This window comes from Dipodomys spectabilis, unplaced genomic scaffold (genome assembly GCF_019054845.1).
Source record: "Dipodomys spectabilis isolate Male_0828 unplaced genomic scaffold, ASM1905484v1 ptg000363l, whole genome shotgun sequence".
Lineage (NCBI taxonomy): Eukaryota > Metazoa > Chordata > Mammalia > Rodentia > Heteromyidae > Dipodomys > Dipodomys spectabilis.
Window position 1 is genome coordinate 4,575,324 of NW_024871040.1, and position 18,269 is coordinate 4,593,592.

The 18,269-nt window shown below is 44.7% G+C and overlaps 1 protein-coding gene across 1 annotated transcript in view; it reads left to right on the top strand.

The window, feature by feature from the left end:
- Positions 1–18,269, top strand: part of Bcr (BCR activator of RhoGEF and GTPase) — a 140,979-nt gene that overhangs the window by 51,068 nt on the left and 71,642 nt on the right. The gene's annotated exons all lie outside the window — the stretch shown is intronic.

An 18,269-nucleotide genomic window follows, 5' to 3' on the forward strand; every position in this document is an offset into this window, starting at 1 on the left:
CCCCCACCCCACTGTGAATTCTTTACTTGTTCAGATCACAATAGTACTGGGCCCATTTAGAATGTCCAAGACCTGAATTACTGGAGATTTGGTTTCTGGGGTATTTCTGGCATGTTAAAAATCTTCTAGAAGGCTGGGCCATCTCATGAGATCCTTGTGCCTGTTAGTGCTGGCTGTATCTGCTTCAGCTAGGCAGGCCTAGGTCAACTCTGTGGATGTGGAGGTCAGAGTGAAAACGAGCTTCATAGAATTGGCCCCTTTCTTCTAAGTTGTCAAATATATATACATAGAATTGTTTGTAGTTTTTCCTTTTTAATGCCTGTGAGATGAGTAGTGAGAGATCTCTCACTACTGATTTTTACAATCTTTGTTCTTTGTCAGTTCTAGACATTGCTTTAGATGAATTCTAGAAATTTGATATTTTATTGCATTTTTATTTTCATTTAGTTCAACTCGTTCCCTAATTTTCATTGATACCTCCTCTTTGACCTATGGATCACCTCGTAGTGTCCAATAATAGCATTTTTTTATGTTCATATGTTCAAATATTATCCTTTTTTTCATTGTTACTCTGTTATTTGTTGTGCTAGGGAAAATACCCATGCTGGGGAGAGCCCTGCCACTGAGCAAGGCCACCCAAACTGTATTATTGATTTTAATTAACACATATATATGTATTAATTTTCTACTGCTATTTTAATAAATTGTCCCAAACTTAGTGGCTTAAAATAACAAAAGTAGGTCTAGGAGTAAAAGGGCTTGCCTAACACGCATAAGGCACTAGGTTTCAGCCCAACATGACAAAGAAATAATAAAGCTTAAAAAAACCCACAAAAGTTATAGGCTGTACGCATGACTCAGGGCTTCTAATAAGCATAAAGCCCTGAATTCAAATCCAAGTCTTGCTAAAAAAAGATTAAAACCATATTTATTTGCCAAGTATTGTGGGCTTACCCCTGCAATCTCAGCTACTCAGGAGTCTGAGATCTGAGGATTGAGGTTCTAAGCCAACCTAAGCAGGAAAGTTTGTGAGACTTTATCTCCAGTGAAGTATCAGAAAAAAAAGGTGAAAGTAGAAGTGTGTCTCAAGTGGTAGAGCAATAAATAACTTTGAATGAAAAAACTAAGGAACAGCTCTAGGCTCTGAATTCAAGCTCCAGTACTAGCATTAAAAAAAAACAACAACAAAGTTATTGTCTCAGCCAGGCACTGACAGCACATACCTGTAATCCTCCTATTAAGGAGGCTACAATCTAGAGGACACTGGTTTGAGCCAACCTGGGAAGAAAAATCTCTGAAACTCCATTTCCAAAATAACTAGAAAAAGCAGGTCTGGAGTCATAGCTTAAGTGGTATCACCTAAACAACAAAACAAAAACTGCCTTAACATTTCTGTAAATCAGAAATTCAGAATGGACTTTACAAGGATAAGTCTTAGTCTTCTTTCATCTAAAATGATCTTTAATTTGCCTTTATTGCTAAAAGATATTTTTGTTGATTTTAGCATTCTGTCTAGATAGACAGTTCTTTTTCTTTTTTTTTTTTTTAGCACTTTAAATAAAATGTCTTGCACTTTGTTAGCCCCCATAGTTTCTTGTGAGAAATATATAGTCATTTAAATCCTTATTCCCTTGTATGTAATGTGTTGTTTTTTTCTGATTGCTTTTCAGACTTTTTATCTTTGGTGGTTAGCACCTTAATTATTATATATCTGCCTATGGCTTTCTTGTTTATCCCCACTTTGGATTTCATATCTTAGATCTTCAAACTTAGAGATCTTTCATCATATTTAGGAAGTATTTGGCTGTTACTGAAAAAAAATCCTGTTCCAGTCTGTCTGTCTCTATCTTTCTGTCTCTCTGTCTCTTTGTGCTGATACTGGAGCTTGAACTCAGTGTTTCACATTCTTGCTGACCTTCTACTGCTTGCACCACATCTCCACTTCTTTTTGGTGGTTAATTGGAGATAAGAGTCTCATGGACTTTCCTACCAGGGCTGGCTTCAAATCCTGATCCTCAGACCTCAGCCTCTTGTGTCGGTAGGATTACAGGTATGAGCCATGAGTATCTGGTCTATCTCTGCTCCTGCTGGAACTCCCATGACATAAAGTTATACTTTTTTATTTTTCCACATTTATTTGAGACTATAGTCTCTGTCTCTCACACATGCACACCCTCTGTTTTTCTGTTTTTACTGAATCATCTCAAGAGTCTTTGTTCTTACTTCTTTAGGGGCATGGATATAACAGCTGCTTCAATGTCTTATACTGATAAACCCAACATCTGGGTTGTCTTGGTGTTATTATTAGTTTCCTTTGATAATTGTTTTAGTTGCCTGATATGTTGTCAAATAATTTGAGTAATATCTTGAACATTTAAAATATTATGAGGCTCTGGATCCTGCTTCAGTGTTCTTGGAGATAGGATTGATTAGTTTAAATAGGCCATCAGTTCAATTCGAAGCAGATTGCACATTCTGGATCAACCATTCTTTATGATCTGTGATTCCTATATTCACCCTAGGTATGGGGTCTATACTGGAGTTCTGTTCTTAAACCTGTGCTGTGTTAATTCCAAGTGCTTTTACACAGGTACAGCTAGGAGAAGAGACCTGGACTTCATCTGTAGATTTAAAGTATGCTTTATTTGTCTCCCTCCTTTCCTTAAGCTTCCTCATTTTCTGCTTCCTCAGGTTCTCTCTTCCAAGAGTTGTACCTAGAAAGCTGGAATTCTTCCCTGCGCTATTGCCTAGGTTCATGCTGGTGAAGGGGGAGCAGCAGGGCACGGCCTTTTTGATGGCGTCATTTAGTATTGAGTGAAAAGAGCCACAGGGCTGTACCTTACAGAGCATTGCTGCTGCATCCATGGTGAGGGGAGAGAATGCCTTGATTTTGCTAGGGTTCAACTGGAACAAGGTGAGCAAAGTCAAGGGAGTTCATTCTACAGGATCCCCTTTGGTGCTCTGGTAGAGAACAGGCTTTTCTGTATGTTTCCTTTTTGAAATTTCCTGTCTGCACCTATTGGTGGTTTAGGTTTGCTCTCATACTCAATCCAGGGATATATGGGAGAAAAGAATGAAAAAACAGAAAAGTCACTGCCAGGGTGTCCTCTTTTTATCTGCCTTTCTAAGTTCCTTGGTGTGACCCACAACTTCTAGCTGTGGCTCACAGGGAAGTGTGGAATGTGTTTTCTCCATCTTGCTGGAACTGTAAGCTTCTCTCTCCGCATCTGTCTGTGTCTCAATCTCCCTTTCTGTCTTCCCCTTCTATCTCCTCTCTCTCCAGTGCTGAGGATGGAACCTGGAGCTCTGTGCATGTTAGATAAATGCCTTACCACTGTTTCTGTGAGGCAAAGCACTTTCTTTGCCTGTGTTGGTGAACTCAATGGTATTCTGTAGTTTGTTCAGTGCCTGCTCTAGTCTATTCCCCTCTGTTTATTCCTGCTTCCTGAATTAATAGTCTCTGCAGGGCATAGCCATCTGCCTGCACATTAGCTGCCAGCCCAACCCCCATTTCCCAAGAGAGAAAGATTTCAGGCTACAGATAACATGAAGACTTGGGGAAACATTGTGATTCCTCACCAGAAGGTCTCAGAAATTGCCATCCCTCCTGGTTATCATGCATGCCAGGCCTTCCTTCCCCTCTGCCTCTTCCAAGCCCCACACCCAGCTGTCATTTCCTAGAGCACCCATCCCATGCAGTTGTTCTAGACACATGGTATTCCAAGCAGGGAATGTGCCCTGGTGGAGTTTCATGCACAGCCTTGAACCATGTGGAGAATCGTCCTTGGGTGAAGGTCCTGTGCACCGACCACATTGCATCAGATGAGTTACTATTCTCCAGGTCTTTTTTCCCCCTTTGTCAATTGAGATTAGTGGTGGAAACCTTAAAGGGCTTAGCAGTAACAGCCTGGCATGAGGAAAGTGAATGAGAAATGGAAGTTTTCCTTATTTTCTAGTGGGAAAGAATATGCCCTTTTTTCCCCCTAGTCTACTTCCTCATAGGGACACATTAGCACCTTTCTAAAAGTGGACCAGCTGCATGTGCTGGGTGGACTTAGACTGCTTCATTCCAAGAGCTGGCTCTACTATGACCTACCTTCTTCCCTGTGCTTGTGTGGAGCAGGCATGGAATCCAGAGGAATGTATGGTCCTTCCTTCCTTGGATACTCAAGCACCATCTGGCAGGGCTCATAGAGTATGTGGGCCTGTTGAAGTGTGTCCTACTCACGCCCACTCCCTGCCTTACACTTGCTTTGGCCCTTCCTTTCTCCCAGGTCCTGACTTACTTGCCCACTCTCTTGGCAGCTTCAGCCTGCCAAAGGCTACTTATCTTTTTGGCTATGCCTTGTCCTCTCCAGGCTCCTAGCTTAGGGGCTTGCTCATACTAACTCACATCTTGGGATTAATGCTTAATTTTACATTGCTGTCTCATCCCCACAAATTGGAGACCTAGAGACCCAGTACTTAGCCAGAATTGGTTTCTACCCAGCTAGATTGGCTCTAGCCAGCTAGAATGATAGGACTGGAACCTGTGGGTATCTCTGAGGAAGCACCTTTCTGGATAACGTCCTGTGCCAAGCACCTATAGTGCCAGGCACCTATAGAGACTAAGTGTTTCATGTGGGTATACTAGCCAGCTGACTAGCTAGCTTCTCTTTTTTTTTTTTTTTTTGTCAGTCGTGGGGCTTGAACTCTGGGCCTGGGTGCTGTCCCTCAGCTCTTCAGCTGAGCGCTCTACCACTTGAGCTACAGCGCCACTTCTGGTTTTCTGGTGGTTTATTGGAGATAGGAGTCTCACGGTCTCTCCTGCCTGGGCTGGCTTTGAACCGCGATCCTCAGATCTCATCCTCCTGAGTTGCTAGGATTACAGGCGTGAGCCACCAGCGCCCGGCTTGGCTTCTCTTTTTATTGATGAGAAGACTTAAGTAGCAGGCCATGGTCACAAAGGGCAGTGGTGTGGCTGAGGGGAGTCAGTCTGTGCCTCCTACCTTGTAAATTCTATTGCGTGCTTGGGAGCCAGCATTTTAAGCACAGCTAACACAAGGCTGGCTACAGTCTGAGGGCCTGTTGGAGGAGGACCCTACCCTTCTCTGCACACCCCCAGAGAGAGGGAGAGAGTGTTCTTTACCTGTCTGGAGCCTTTGTGGGTCTTCCTACCCTGAAAGGCAAGGGCCTGGGCACAGATTGGGCCTTGGAAATCCCAAGTCTAGTCCAGTTTAGCCATTGACAAGTGACAGGCCCATCCCTGCACCTTGTGAGCATTCCCATCTGTTGTACCTGAGGGCATAAGTAGCTCCAGCCTGCTTCATCATTGATCCTGCTCTGCTCATGGCTACAGGGTAGGATCTATCACCAGAAAAGTCTGAGGCATTCACAAAGCTAGACTGGTCTATTTGGACTACTGGATTTCAGAATACCACCTTGCTCCTAATGGATGAACCTCTTCTAAAAAGGTCACGGGAGTAGGCAGGGCAGACCTCCCTCAACTCCTGAAGCTGCTCTGCCATGTCATGTGATGGTGCTACAGGGTATAGTGAGGATGTAAAGAGGAGACAACAGTGAGATACTGAGTCACATGGAACAGAATGCCAGAGGCTCAAGGAACATGTCATAAAAAACCAGTTCTCCAGGGAAGAAAGTACCCAGGGCGTACTTGGGCAGGCTGGTGTACATCATGGTGTTATTGGGAGGGCCTCAGAGCTGGGATGACCAGCCAGGGCTCTCTGCCTACCATGCCCACCAGCCAGCCCCCGAGTGTCAGCTCTCATTAACTAGACCCATCAATTTTGTGGAGATACTATGAGATGTTTGCTATATAGACTGTATCCATTCAAAATTCATATGTTCTCTATATATCATCTTTACAATAACAACAAAAAAAAAGAGGGGGAAAAGTGAATAAAAACTATCTCAAAGGAGAAAAAATTCACATATTGAAACCGAATTCCCAATATGATGGTTCTCTGAGGTGGGGCTTTTGGGAGATGGCTAGGACACAAGGGAAGAATGTGAATGGCATTAGTGTCCTCCAGAGACTCCAGAGAATTTCCTCATTCCTTCCACCATGAGAGGACAAGGAGAAGACAGCTGTCAATAAACCAGGAAGAGAGCCCTCACCAGACACCCAATGCACCAGCAAGCACTCTCTGCTCAAGACTGTGAGAAGTAACTGTTGGTGGTTCAAGTCACCCAGTAATGGTATCTTTGTTCTAATAGCTTGAATAGACTAAGACAGCCCCTAGAGGTCTGGGGTGAGAGGGGGTGGAAGAGCTGCTTTCAAGGAACTCAAGAGATGGGGACGAAACAGAAGAATCAGATTTTTACCCTCACTATAGCTGAGAAATTGGAATCATTAGGAGCAACAAGCTGGGAAGTGATCTGGGCCCGTTCACTGCTCAGAGCAGTGGGGAGGCTCCCTTCTCCCAGCTTTGGTTGGGATGCCCAGAATGCATGGGCCCAAGGTCCATCAGGCACTGTAACTCAGCCGGGTCTCTTCACCCCAGTTCACAAATGTGCCTCAGAAGCGAGCACACTGGCCACCTCTGGCCTCCCTATGCATGTGAGCCTTGGCTCACACCCACCCATCTGATGGACTCCCTTGGGTTCTGAGGTTCTACCAATTCTTCCCAATCTCCCACTCTTAGGATGATCCCTTCTCTGGGTGACTTAACCATCCTTCCCCTATCCTTGGCCAAGGGATATTCAGAATTATCTCACTATATATGGGAGCCTTTGTGACATTCACCTACTCTACCACCTACATCCTCTTTCAATTTCTCCTAATTTCCTCAGGACAGGCTCAAGTCCAGTCTTTCCTCAGTCCACTGACCACTTAGGACGCTGGGACTATTTGTTTGACACACCACCCCCATTCCACTTATCCATTATATCACTATTTAGGTGCCCAGCCCTACACGGATAAGTAAACCATCACACATACACACCTGTAGCTTAGCCTGGGTGGAGATGGGCAGGATGGCTCAGCTCAGGGCAGATATGCATCAAATTCTTGGGCCTAGGGGTAGAGAGAAGGCACAGGAGATGATCAGATAAGACAAATATTAAAATTCCTGTTCTCAGTCTTCTTCAGTTTCTGTAAAAACACCAGTAGAAAGAAACTGCTCCCCACATGGCCACAGTTGAGTACAGGTCTCATCAGACTTGCAGGGTGCATAGTTTAAACTCATTTCTGAGGCACAATCACCAAAAATAATGTTTTTGGTCAGTGACCACCAGGAAAGCCTCCCACATCTAGTATTCTGTCCACAGACTAGTATGGACCAGCTGACACATCTCTAGAGGCAGAAAGGTCACCACATTCTACTGAACACCAGATGATGTTAAGGGCCAGCACCTACTGAGTACAAGCATGAAACCATACACTGTATACATGGTCGATGGGCATAAGACTTATGTTTTAGGAAAGGGATGGCAAAAAAAAAAAAGGATTAAGGGTGTCTTTTCTGTTTCCAAACAAATACAGACTGTCATCACTGGGTGGAGAAGCAAAGCAGCTGCTTCTGTAAGAAGGGCCAGTAGGAACAGTGTGGTTATGCTGCCAGAGCCCAGATCCTACACAAAAGGCTCAGAAATACCTACCAAGAACTGAGCATCCAAACAGGAGCCTGAGCCATGGGCACAGGGCCCACAGGAAGTTTGGATGGGACACTGCTCTGCATGAGGCTGTTTGAAGACATTAAGAAGTCCCCAGAGACAGTGGCAGATATGAAGAAGCCCCACAGGGGAAGATTTTGTATATGACCCCAACTGGCTAGGAAGATAATCTCTTTTGTTGTTGTTTTAAATTAAAATCATTTACTAGAAAACTTTTTCACATTTTATCACTCTAGATAGTTTGCAAGCTCTTTGAGGACACAGATCTTATTTATAAAGAGACATTGTTGCTCAGGCTGGTCTCTTTAACCCCTAGGCACAAGCCATCCTCCTATCTCAGCAACCTGAGTATCTGGAACTACAGGTGTACACCACTAAATTGGCCTATGGGGACAGACATTTTATATAATGTGTAACACCTCATATAAGGGGATTATTATTATTTTATTTTATTTTATTTGCCAGTCTTGGGCCTGGACACTGTCCCTGAGCTTCTTTTGCTCAAGGCTAGCACTCTACCACTTGAGCCACAGTTCCACTTCTGGGTTTTTCTGCTTATATGGTACTGAGGAATCAAACCCAGGGTTTCATGTATGCTAAGCAAGCACTCTACCACTGAGCCACATTTCTAGTCCCTCTTATTTATTTATTTTTTTTGGGGGGGGGGGTCGGTCGTGGGGCTTGAACTCTGGGCTTGGGCGCTATCCCTGCGCTCTTCAGCTCAAGGCGAGCTCTCTACCACTTGAGCCACAGCACCACTTCCGGTTTTCTGGAAGTTAATTGGAGATAAGAGTCTCACAGACTTTCCTGCCCGGGCTGGCTTTGAACCGTGATCCTCAGATCTCAGGCTCCTGAATGGCTAGGATTACTGGTGTGAGCCATCGGCACCCAGCTCCTCTTACTTATTTTTAAGGACTAATATATGTGAGCAAAGTGTTAGGTATACTGATTGAATTTCCTTATTAATCCTTACAACAATCCTATGTGGCTGGTGTGATATCATTTTATATACTAGGAAAATAAGGTTTAAAGAGATTCAATAGCTTATTTAAAATCACACATCGTAAATACTGGAACCAGTATGTCGCTCAGGGCCTGGACTCAAACATAGCTTCCATTATCAAGATGGTGTCACTGATACTCTCTTGTTTTCTTTTTCTCTGCTTCTCTTACCCCTACCTCCCACCTCAGCCTCCTCTTCTACCGAGCCATGTAAACACTTACTAGCATTCATTCTTTGGCCTCTTTAAAGGATCCTTCTAGCTGAGACTCTGGATCCAAGTCCAGGCTGAAACCATCTGAGCAGCTTTTCTTCCCTTACACCGCCTCCCATCTTACACAAACATCTCTGGGCACAATGCATGTGTATGTGCACATGTACAGGTATTTGTGTTCTGCAGAGTAAGTAATGTGTAAGGATGTACATGATGTGTGCCTTGCAGCATGAGTACACATGCTCCACATGTGAGAATGTGTAGGTATACACTCTGTTTGTGTACACAGGTGTGGCATGTACATCCTCCTAACTCAACTTCTCCCATTTGCTTTTGCCAAATGGATATAGGACATGCTCCAAGGGCCAGGCCCTCTGTGTCAGACCTTCTGACTGTATGCTATAGGTGGTATGTTAATAAAGCCTTCTCCAATGCTTCTGGGGACATGGGGCCAGCTTTTTCTCCTCTTTTTTATTGTTACTGTAAAGTTGATATATAGAGAGCATATGAATTTTGAATGGATACAGTCTATATAGCAAACATCTCATAGTATCTCCACAAAATTGATGGGCCTAGTTAATGAGAGCTGACACTCGGGGGCTGGCTGGTGGGCATGGTAGGCAGAGAGCCCTGGCTGGTCATCCCAGCTCTGAGGCCCTCCCAATAACACCATGATGTACACCAGCCTGCCCAAGTACGCCCTGGGTACTTTCTTCCCTGGAGAACTGGTTTTTTATGACATGTTCCTTGAGCCTCTGGCATTCTGTTCCATGTGACTCAGTATCTCACTGTTGTCTCCTCTTTACATCCTCACTATACCCTGTAGCACCATCACATGACATGGCAGAGCAGCTTCAGGAGTTGAGGGAGGTCTGCCCTGCCTACTCCTGTGACCTTTTTGAAGAGGCTCATCCATTAGGAGCAAGGTGGTATTCTGAAATCCAGTAGTCCAAATAGACCAGTCCAGCATTGTGAATGCCCCAGACTTTTCTGGTGATAGATCCTACCCTGTAGCCATGAGCAGAGCAGGATCAAGGCAAAAATAGGGCAACACACATGGGTTGCTGAGATACAAAGCACTTAATATGAGGAGGGTTTGTGTAGACTGAGCCAAAACCCAGGCATGAACATGTCTGGCTTCCTTCCCAAGGGCCAATACAGGTCCTCACACCTGCTCTGTGCCAGATGCTGACCTCAGAGAGAGTGACAGTATCCACTGCTCTCCTTTGTAGGGGGCTGGCTATGTCTCCTTTGGGGAGAGAAGCTGAGACTGAGAGCCTTTTAAGCCATGGAATTGGGTCCAGTTTGTGAGGAGCAGAAGTATCCTCCTTCTCTCTAGGCTTGTCTGAAAAGCCAGAATTATGTTCAGTGCCTTTGATAATACTCAGGGCCAACCCTCCAGAGGTAGGAGATTGGTATGGAGGCCAATATGTTAAACCTCCTGGCCCAGAGCTAGTGTCAGATACCTGCAAGAGTCTGATAGCACACCTTCTCCTTGCTCACACATTCTGTAGGGAAGGGCCTCTTCTTGGTCTGTTTCCATCTGACATCTGGTGGCACAATGTCTCCTTTAGTGTAGTGATGTGATGATATACCTCCTACTTCTTGGAGCTGTCTCTAGGAAGACTTGCTCTGCCTAGAATGGTGCTTTTGCATTTTTGGTTTGTTTTTTTTTTCCTCCTTCCTTTTTTTCTTTCTTTCACTTTTCTCTTTTGTTTTAGTCTAATCTGGAACTCACTGTGTAGTCCAGGCTAGCCTCTCTCCTGCCTCAGCCTCCCAAGTGCTGGGTTTTTAGGCATGTGCCACCACATCGAGCTTCAGAAGGTGCTTTTTGGAATGAGACATAGACTGGCCTCATCAGGACCTGCTGAGACAGCAGGTGGCTAAGTTGGAGTCCCGAGTAAGTGTCTAGCAACTCTGCCATTGGGGGCAGTCCAGGCCTGCAAATCTCTTTTCTAGTGGAAGCAGGCCAGGAACTTGGCCTGCTGCCCCAGCCTGGCTGACCAAGGAATGACAGGTGGGGCCCAGAATCATAATAACTGGGATTATCACTACGGGTGGTAATTCCCACATGACAGTTTCAAGTTTCAAGTCAAGAGCCAAGTCCTTTGTTCCTCTTGCATCTGGACAAAGAGATCCTTACTGACGAGTTCTCTGGATTGTCCCTTAGCCTTTTGCAGAGACATTGTGCACAAATGGAGGTCTTTAACCTACAGAATCCAGATGTTCCAAGAGGAGAAGAGCTCCTGATTCTTAATGCAAAAGAGAAATCTGGAAACAATTGACATTTGGAAGAAGGAAGAGCAGCAGCCTTTGCCATGAGCCAGTGGGCATTGAAGTCGGAGCTGGCCTTTTTAAGTGGCTAGGTAGATTAGATCACTGTGCTTGGGTCACCTTTTGACCCACAGCCACCTTAGACCCAACAAGTGTTGCTATATTTTTATTGTGGTCTGAGTATGTCCTTCAAAGACCCATTGTGTTAGAAGCTTGACCTCTAATACGGTGATATTGTGTAGTGGTAAGACCCTATGGGGTTAGGTCAGTGGGAGAGCTGCCCTGGGGAAGAGTTAAGGTAGTTCTCATGGGATGCAGGTAGAGCCAAAGAAAGGTTATTATAAAGGAGGCAGTCTGACCCCTTCTTTTTTTTTGACCCCTCCTCTTTCTGGCCCCTCTAAAATGATGCCATATGCCTAATGTGGTAGTTATATGGGCTCACTTCAGAGCCAAAACTATGCTGTTTGGGCCTTCAATCTCCAAAACTATGAGCCAAACAACCTTTTCTTTATAAAGTGCTTGGCCTCAATTGTTTTCATTGCAGCAACAGAAAATGGATTCATAGGGGTGCTATGGATCCTGCCACCTTTTCTGAGTGGAACCTTTGGCCTTACGAAGAAGTAAAAGAACAACACTACATACTCTAGGAGTAAGGCAAAAGGGGATCATGTGCTTTTCTGGAGCGGAGCCAGACAGTGGTGATAAATATCACAGGTTGGACCACATGAGTAGCCAAGGCTTCCAATAATTATGATAAGTGATGCTTCTGCTTCTAGACAACGCTTCCTCCCTCTGGCAGGGGAGTGGCGGCCTACATGTCACCCCCTAGGATGTAGGTGGAGAGTGTCATTATCCCCATTTCATTGGTGGGAACACTGAGAGATGAAACAAACCTCTGTAGAGGCCCATCATCCCCATAATCCTGATTTATTTGTTGTCTCTTTTTTAGAGAGATGTCCCAAAGGCTGGGCAGTTAAAAACTAGGAACAGAAGGAATTATATTTCCTCTAACAAATACCTGTTTAAGTCAAGAATGGGGGAGAGTTTCTAAGCACATAATTTATATACACAATATATTTTCCTGGAAGAAGCCCATTTACCTTAGACTTTGAAACCCTGCCACCTCCTGATCTGTTCCTTGGCTTTTTTTGACATCTGTCCACATCTGTACACCTTATAGCAAAGGATGGAACACGATCCTCCCCCAACACCCTAGTTCATCCCCAGGATGACAGGCATTGTGGATCCAGCTTGTCACCACATTCATTGAATCTCCAGGAAGTACCCTTGGCCAGGAGACAAATCTGCATGGATCCCCACTTTGAGATCTAACTGTGGGGCCCAGGACATGTTGCTTACACTTTATGTGGACAGCTTGTGGGTAAGTGGGACTAGCTAGCTGGGTAATTGAGAAGTAGCTCCCCTCTACTGTTCTCTGATCTCCACAGTGACTTTGTGCTTGGTCTGTTAGGGCTGTGTAATAAAGAACCACAGCTGTGTGGCTCACATAATAGAAGTTTATGGTCTCATGCTGGAGAGGTAGAGGCCTGGGATGGAGGGCTGGTTCCTCTTGGAGCTGTGAGGGAAAATCTGTTTCTTGGCTTGTAGGTAAATGGCTGTCTTCATAGTTTCATGATGTCATTCCTGTCTGTTTACCTCCATACAGCTCCCTGTCTTAAGCCACTTCATACTGGGTTAGGGCCCTCATTCTAATTTGGGAAAAACCCCTTTTTTTCAGATAAGTACAGCAGGAAGGACTTCAGAATGTGAATTGTGGGGGGGGGGGGGCGGAAGAGAACAATTGAACCCCATGACACTGTAGCTCCTTTCTTTTTCTTATTTCCTTCTTTCCCATCTCCCCTTTATCTCCCTCATCTCCCCCTCTTCCCTCTTTGCTGTTCCCTCCTCCCCCTTCTCATACAAGGGTTTAAACTCAGGGCCTCCAGCTTGCTAAACAGGCATTGATTCACATGAGACACTCTGCCAGCCTTTTTTTTGTGTATGTGGGCCTGGGCACTGTCCCTGAGCTCTTTAGCTCAAGGCTAGTGCTCTACCACTTGAGCCACAGCACCACTTTTGGTTTTCTGGTGGTTAATTGGAAATACGAGTCTCACATACTTTCCTGCCTGGGCTTGCTTTGAAACGTGATCTTCAGATCTCAGCCTCCTGAGTAGCTAGGATTACAGGTGTGAGCCACCAGCACCCAGCTAAGCCTTTTTTATTTTACTTTTCAAGTAGGTCTCATGTTTTTTGCCTAGGCCAGTCTGATCTGTAATTTTCCTCCTTTATGCTTCTTGCATAGTTGGGAATCATAGGTACATGCCAATATGTCCAGTTTTCTTCCCCACACCTCCCTCTTCTTTTCTTCCTTCCTTCCTCTTTCTTTCTTTCTTTCTTTCTTTCTTTCTTTCTTTCTTTCTTTCTTTCTTTCTTTCTTTCTTTCTTTCTTTCTTTCTTTCTTTCTTTCTTTCTTTCTTTCTTTCTTTCTTTCTTTCTCCTCTCCCTTCCCTTCCCTTCCCTTCCCTTCCCTCTCCTTCCCTCTCCCTTCCTCTCCCTGTCCTTTCCTTTGCCTCCCTCCCTCACTTCTTTCTTTCTCTTTCTCTTTCTCTTTCCCTTCCTTCCTTCCTCTCTTCCTCTCTTCCTTTCTTCCTTTTCTCAGTCCTGGGGCTTGAACTTAGGGCCTGGGCACTGTCCCTGAGCTTCTCTTGCTCAAGGCTAGCACTCTGCTACTTGAACCACAGCATCACTTCCAGATTTTTCTGCTTATGTTGTACTGAGGAATTAAACCCAGGGCTTCAGGCATGCTAGGCAAACACTTTACAACTAAGCTACATTCCCAGCCCATGCCAAGTTATTTCTTATGTGTGCATGTTAAGATGGGATCTTGTGCCAGGTACCAGTGACTCATGACTATAATCTTAAATTACTCTGGAGGCTAAGATCTAAGGATGGCAGTTCGAAGCCAGCCCAGGCAGAAAAGTCCCTGTGAGACTCTTTATCTCCAGTTAGCCACTCAAAAACTAGAAGTGGTGGGCTGGGAAGGTGGCTCAGTGGTAGAGCGCTTGCCTTACATGCCTGAGGCCCTGGGTTCGATTCCTCAGCACCACATAAGCAAAAAGCCAGAAGTAGTGTTGTGGCTCAAGTGGTAGAGCACTAGCCTTGAGCTGAAGAGCTGAGGGACAGTGTGCAGGCCCAGAGTTCAGGCCCCACGACCGGACCCCCCCCCCCCCAAAAAAAAAAAAAAAAAACAAAAAAACTAGAAGTGGCTCTGTGGCTCAAGTGGTAGAGTGCTAGCTAGCCTTGAGTACAAAGAGGCTCAGGGACAGTGCCCCACAATTGACAAAAAAAAAAAAGGAGGGGGGGGGGAATCTTGCTAACTTTTACCTAGGTTAGCCTCTGGCTATGATTTCCCAATCTCTGTCTCCTAAGTAGCTGGGATTACAGTAACTGTACTCAAAATATTGGTTGAATTTCATCTGTATTGAATATGTACAGACAATTAATACTGTATATGTGACATTTACATTGCATTTATTATCAAAAGTAATCTAGAAATGACTTTAAGTATACAAAAGTATGTGGTATGTGTATAAGTTGTATACAAATCCCATGCCATTTTACGAAAAATATTTGAGCATCCTCAGATTTTTGGTAACTTCAGGGTATCCTAGAACAAATCCCTCAGAGACCAAGAGATGGTTCTTATTGTTTGTGACTGGTTTACTGCACTTAGTCTATTGTCTTCAAGGTCCATCCGTGTTGTAGCATTTATAAGAATTTCCTTCTTTTTGTTTTTTAGTGATACATAATATTCTTTTGCATGTATATACAATGTTGTTCTTGTATTGATGGACATTTGAGTTGCTTCTACTCTGCCTTAGTGTGAATAATGTTTCTCTGAATGTAGATGAACACACACCTTCTCCTTATCATTTCTGTAAGAGGGCACGGGCTGGGAATGTGGCTTTGTGGTAGAGTGCTTGCCTAACTAACATGAAGCCTAGGGGATGAAGCCCTAGGTTCAATTCCTCAGTACCATATACAGAGAAAAAAGCCGGAAGTGGCACTATGGCTTAAGTGGTAGAGTGCTAGCCTTTAGCAAAAAAAGCTCAGGGACAGTGCCCAGGCTCTGAGTTCAAACCAGGACTGACAAAAAAAAAAAGGGTAGTGCCAACATGGAGATAGGGAAAGCCCTCCCAGGCTCGCCCAAAAGAGTTTACCCATATCTGAGCACTAATGTGGGCTTGATTTGATGATCATCAGACTGGAGGACCAACTCCTTGCCACCTTTTGTGCTTTCTCTTTATAATGGGAATGAGTAGGAAGACAGGACCTGGTGCTGGGCGGTGACCACTGCTCTTAAGTTCTGATCAAGTACTGAAAGTCTTACTACATTTCCTATAGGTCCCCTAAGCCCTCTCTTGTTCTAGACCTTTCTGGTCCCCAGCAGCTCCTAAATCAAGTCCAAATCTTTGCCTGAAAGCTTCTAACTCAGCATTTCAGTGTTCCCAGCTACTGTGATTTGGATCCATAATGTATTTCACATGGAAGCCTGTGTACCAAAGACTTGGGCCTCAGTGTGACACTATTGGAAGGTAGTGGGCATATTAGGAGGTTTTAGATAATTGGAGATGTATCCAAAGGAATTGTGAGATTAAGGTCTCTTTCTCTCCATTTGCTGATCACCATGAGGTGGATAGGCTTTTTCTACCATCTTGCTATGATATACAGTGTTTCCACAGACCAAAAGCAACAGGGCCAAGTGACCATGGACTTAAACATTCAATACTATGAACCAAAATAAACCTTTCCTCTTCATAAGCTGGTTATCTCAGGTATTTTTACCAGTATTGGAAAGCTACCTAAAGGAAAGCAATCTTACAGTATTAGGGATGACTGGAGGTCCCAAAGCTTTGCTGACCTACAACCCCACTGGTTGAAGATGTTCTTTCTCCCAGGCCTATGTCCCAATAGTGCCTTGAGGGATCTCTCCCAGAAGCTGTGCCTTTCCATCCTCTATTCCCTACCACCTGTATCCAGGCCATGGGTTATATTTGTCTTCGTGTCCTGTGTTCAGTATAACAAATCACCACAACCAGCGTGGCTTCTGGATGGATTTGGTTGCCAGAGGAACCAACCCTGTGAATAAAAGGTGGAACGTTCATACCACCTCTTACCTCCTGCATGAGGATCTGGAGTGTGAGTGGCTCTCCACTGGTCACTGAGTGCAGTGCCAAGAACCTTCTACATCTCGGCCCCTCTATGTATATACCTTGAATATTCCATTTGGCTGTTCCTAAGTTGTATTCTTTATAATAATTTGGTAAATGGAAGGAAAAGACTCATCTAGGACCATGAACCATTCTATCGAACTACTGATCCTGAGAATGGGTAGGTGTGAACACACACACACACACACACACACACACACACGCGCGCGCGCGCGCGCGCACACACACACACACACACACACAGCTTCATACCTATTCAGTCAAATACCTGTGCCCAGACATTTGATTGAAGTGTTATAGGACTGAGCCTTTTTACCTAAAGAGTCTGACACTAACTTAGGTTGTTAGTCTAATAATAGTTAAATTGTATGATACCCGGTTGATGACCAGAGATGACTTCACATACTTGCACATTTGGTATGTCAGGAGTGGTCTGTGAGAGTGCAAACTCATCTTTTAAATAGGGTCTTGTTCACAAGTTGTTCACAAATTCCAGGTCAGGATGCAGACAAAGGTTTTTTTTTTTGTTTTGTTTTGTTTTTTAATGGGGATTGAATCTAGGGCCTCAGTATACCAGGCAACCACTACAGCACTGAGACAGTTTTTGTGAGGGGCACTACTCAATTACTACAGCTTAATGCTCACCTTTTATTCTGTTGTCAAAGAGTGCTTGTGTTTGCCTTTTCCTTGCCTCCTTTAGATCTGGGCTGTGTGGTCATTCCTCAGGAAAATGACCCCTTGCTGCTGCTCTTGCTGGCCCTCATGGTTGCCTTGATGCACATTTCACATTGCTCCTGGGGTTTGGCTGAGTCCCAAGGACTCATACCTGGCACAATACCCAGCAGGTATTAGATGCATCATACATCTTGACTGAACAGTAAGTAGGTGCTCAATGTGTACATTTGTCTGGGCCTAAATTGCTTGGGCTTCAAGAAATCTTCTGAACCCTGTTGTCATAAAAATTTTAGGTAGAGCTGAGGAACAGTAATTATATTCCTATGGCCAAGGGCTTCTGCCTTTTCCTAGCTGTGGGAGTCCTTCCTACCCTCTGCCCGCTCCCATCCTGATACCAGCCATTCTCAGTCTGAGGCCTGGAGCATCAGGTAATCTTTGCCTCCTACATGTCTGGAAGCTTAGGCACAGGTAGGTTAACAACATTGTAGGTGCTGATTGGATAAGAGTAGATTTCTTTTCTGCCACACTGGAGTTATATATTCAACTGGTAGAGGAAGATGGCAGCATTTAATGTCAAAAACCACCAGCAAACTAGTGATTCATTGTCGCCAGCCAGCTGAAACCCAGATTCCAAGTGGGGTGACAGCTGGTTATGTAGGTCAGTCTACCTCCTCTAAGTAAGCCCAGCAGTGGAAATGCCTTTTCCTCCATATTCACTGTGATGAGGGCTCCCTGGAGAGCAGAAGCATTGCATAGGCCTAAGTGGAGCAGGCTCCTCCTTCCTGATTGCCATTTCCTAGCTGGCTGGGTGGTGGTAGTAGAGGGCAGGATGGTACCTGGCCAGCCTCAGGGTTTCTGTGTGGCATATGCTGATTCATTACCATGACCCCTCCTTGCCCAGGCAGCCACTAGGGTTTTCTATTCTCAGGTGCTGGTCTAGTGATGTCGTTGCTGGGGTTGCAGCATGGAGCATGGAGAGTTCCCAAGATCTTAGGGTGCTATGGGTGCTTCTCTAAGCACAGGTATTGTTCCTGAGGTAGCTAAATAAATGGTGGATATCTCACTTCAAAGGAATTTTGACCCACTTTATTGAAGAGATAGCTACAGGCTGGCAGAAAGGAGAAAGTGAAAAACTACACAATGCAACACATACTCAGAAAGTGCAGTGACCACTCACTGCCTGTGGCTCTGGCACTAGACAGTATTGATGTCCTTCTGCAGGGGTACCCTGGGCCTTCACAAGAGTTAGACTTTTTTTCCT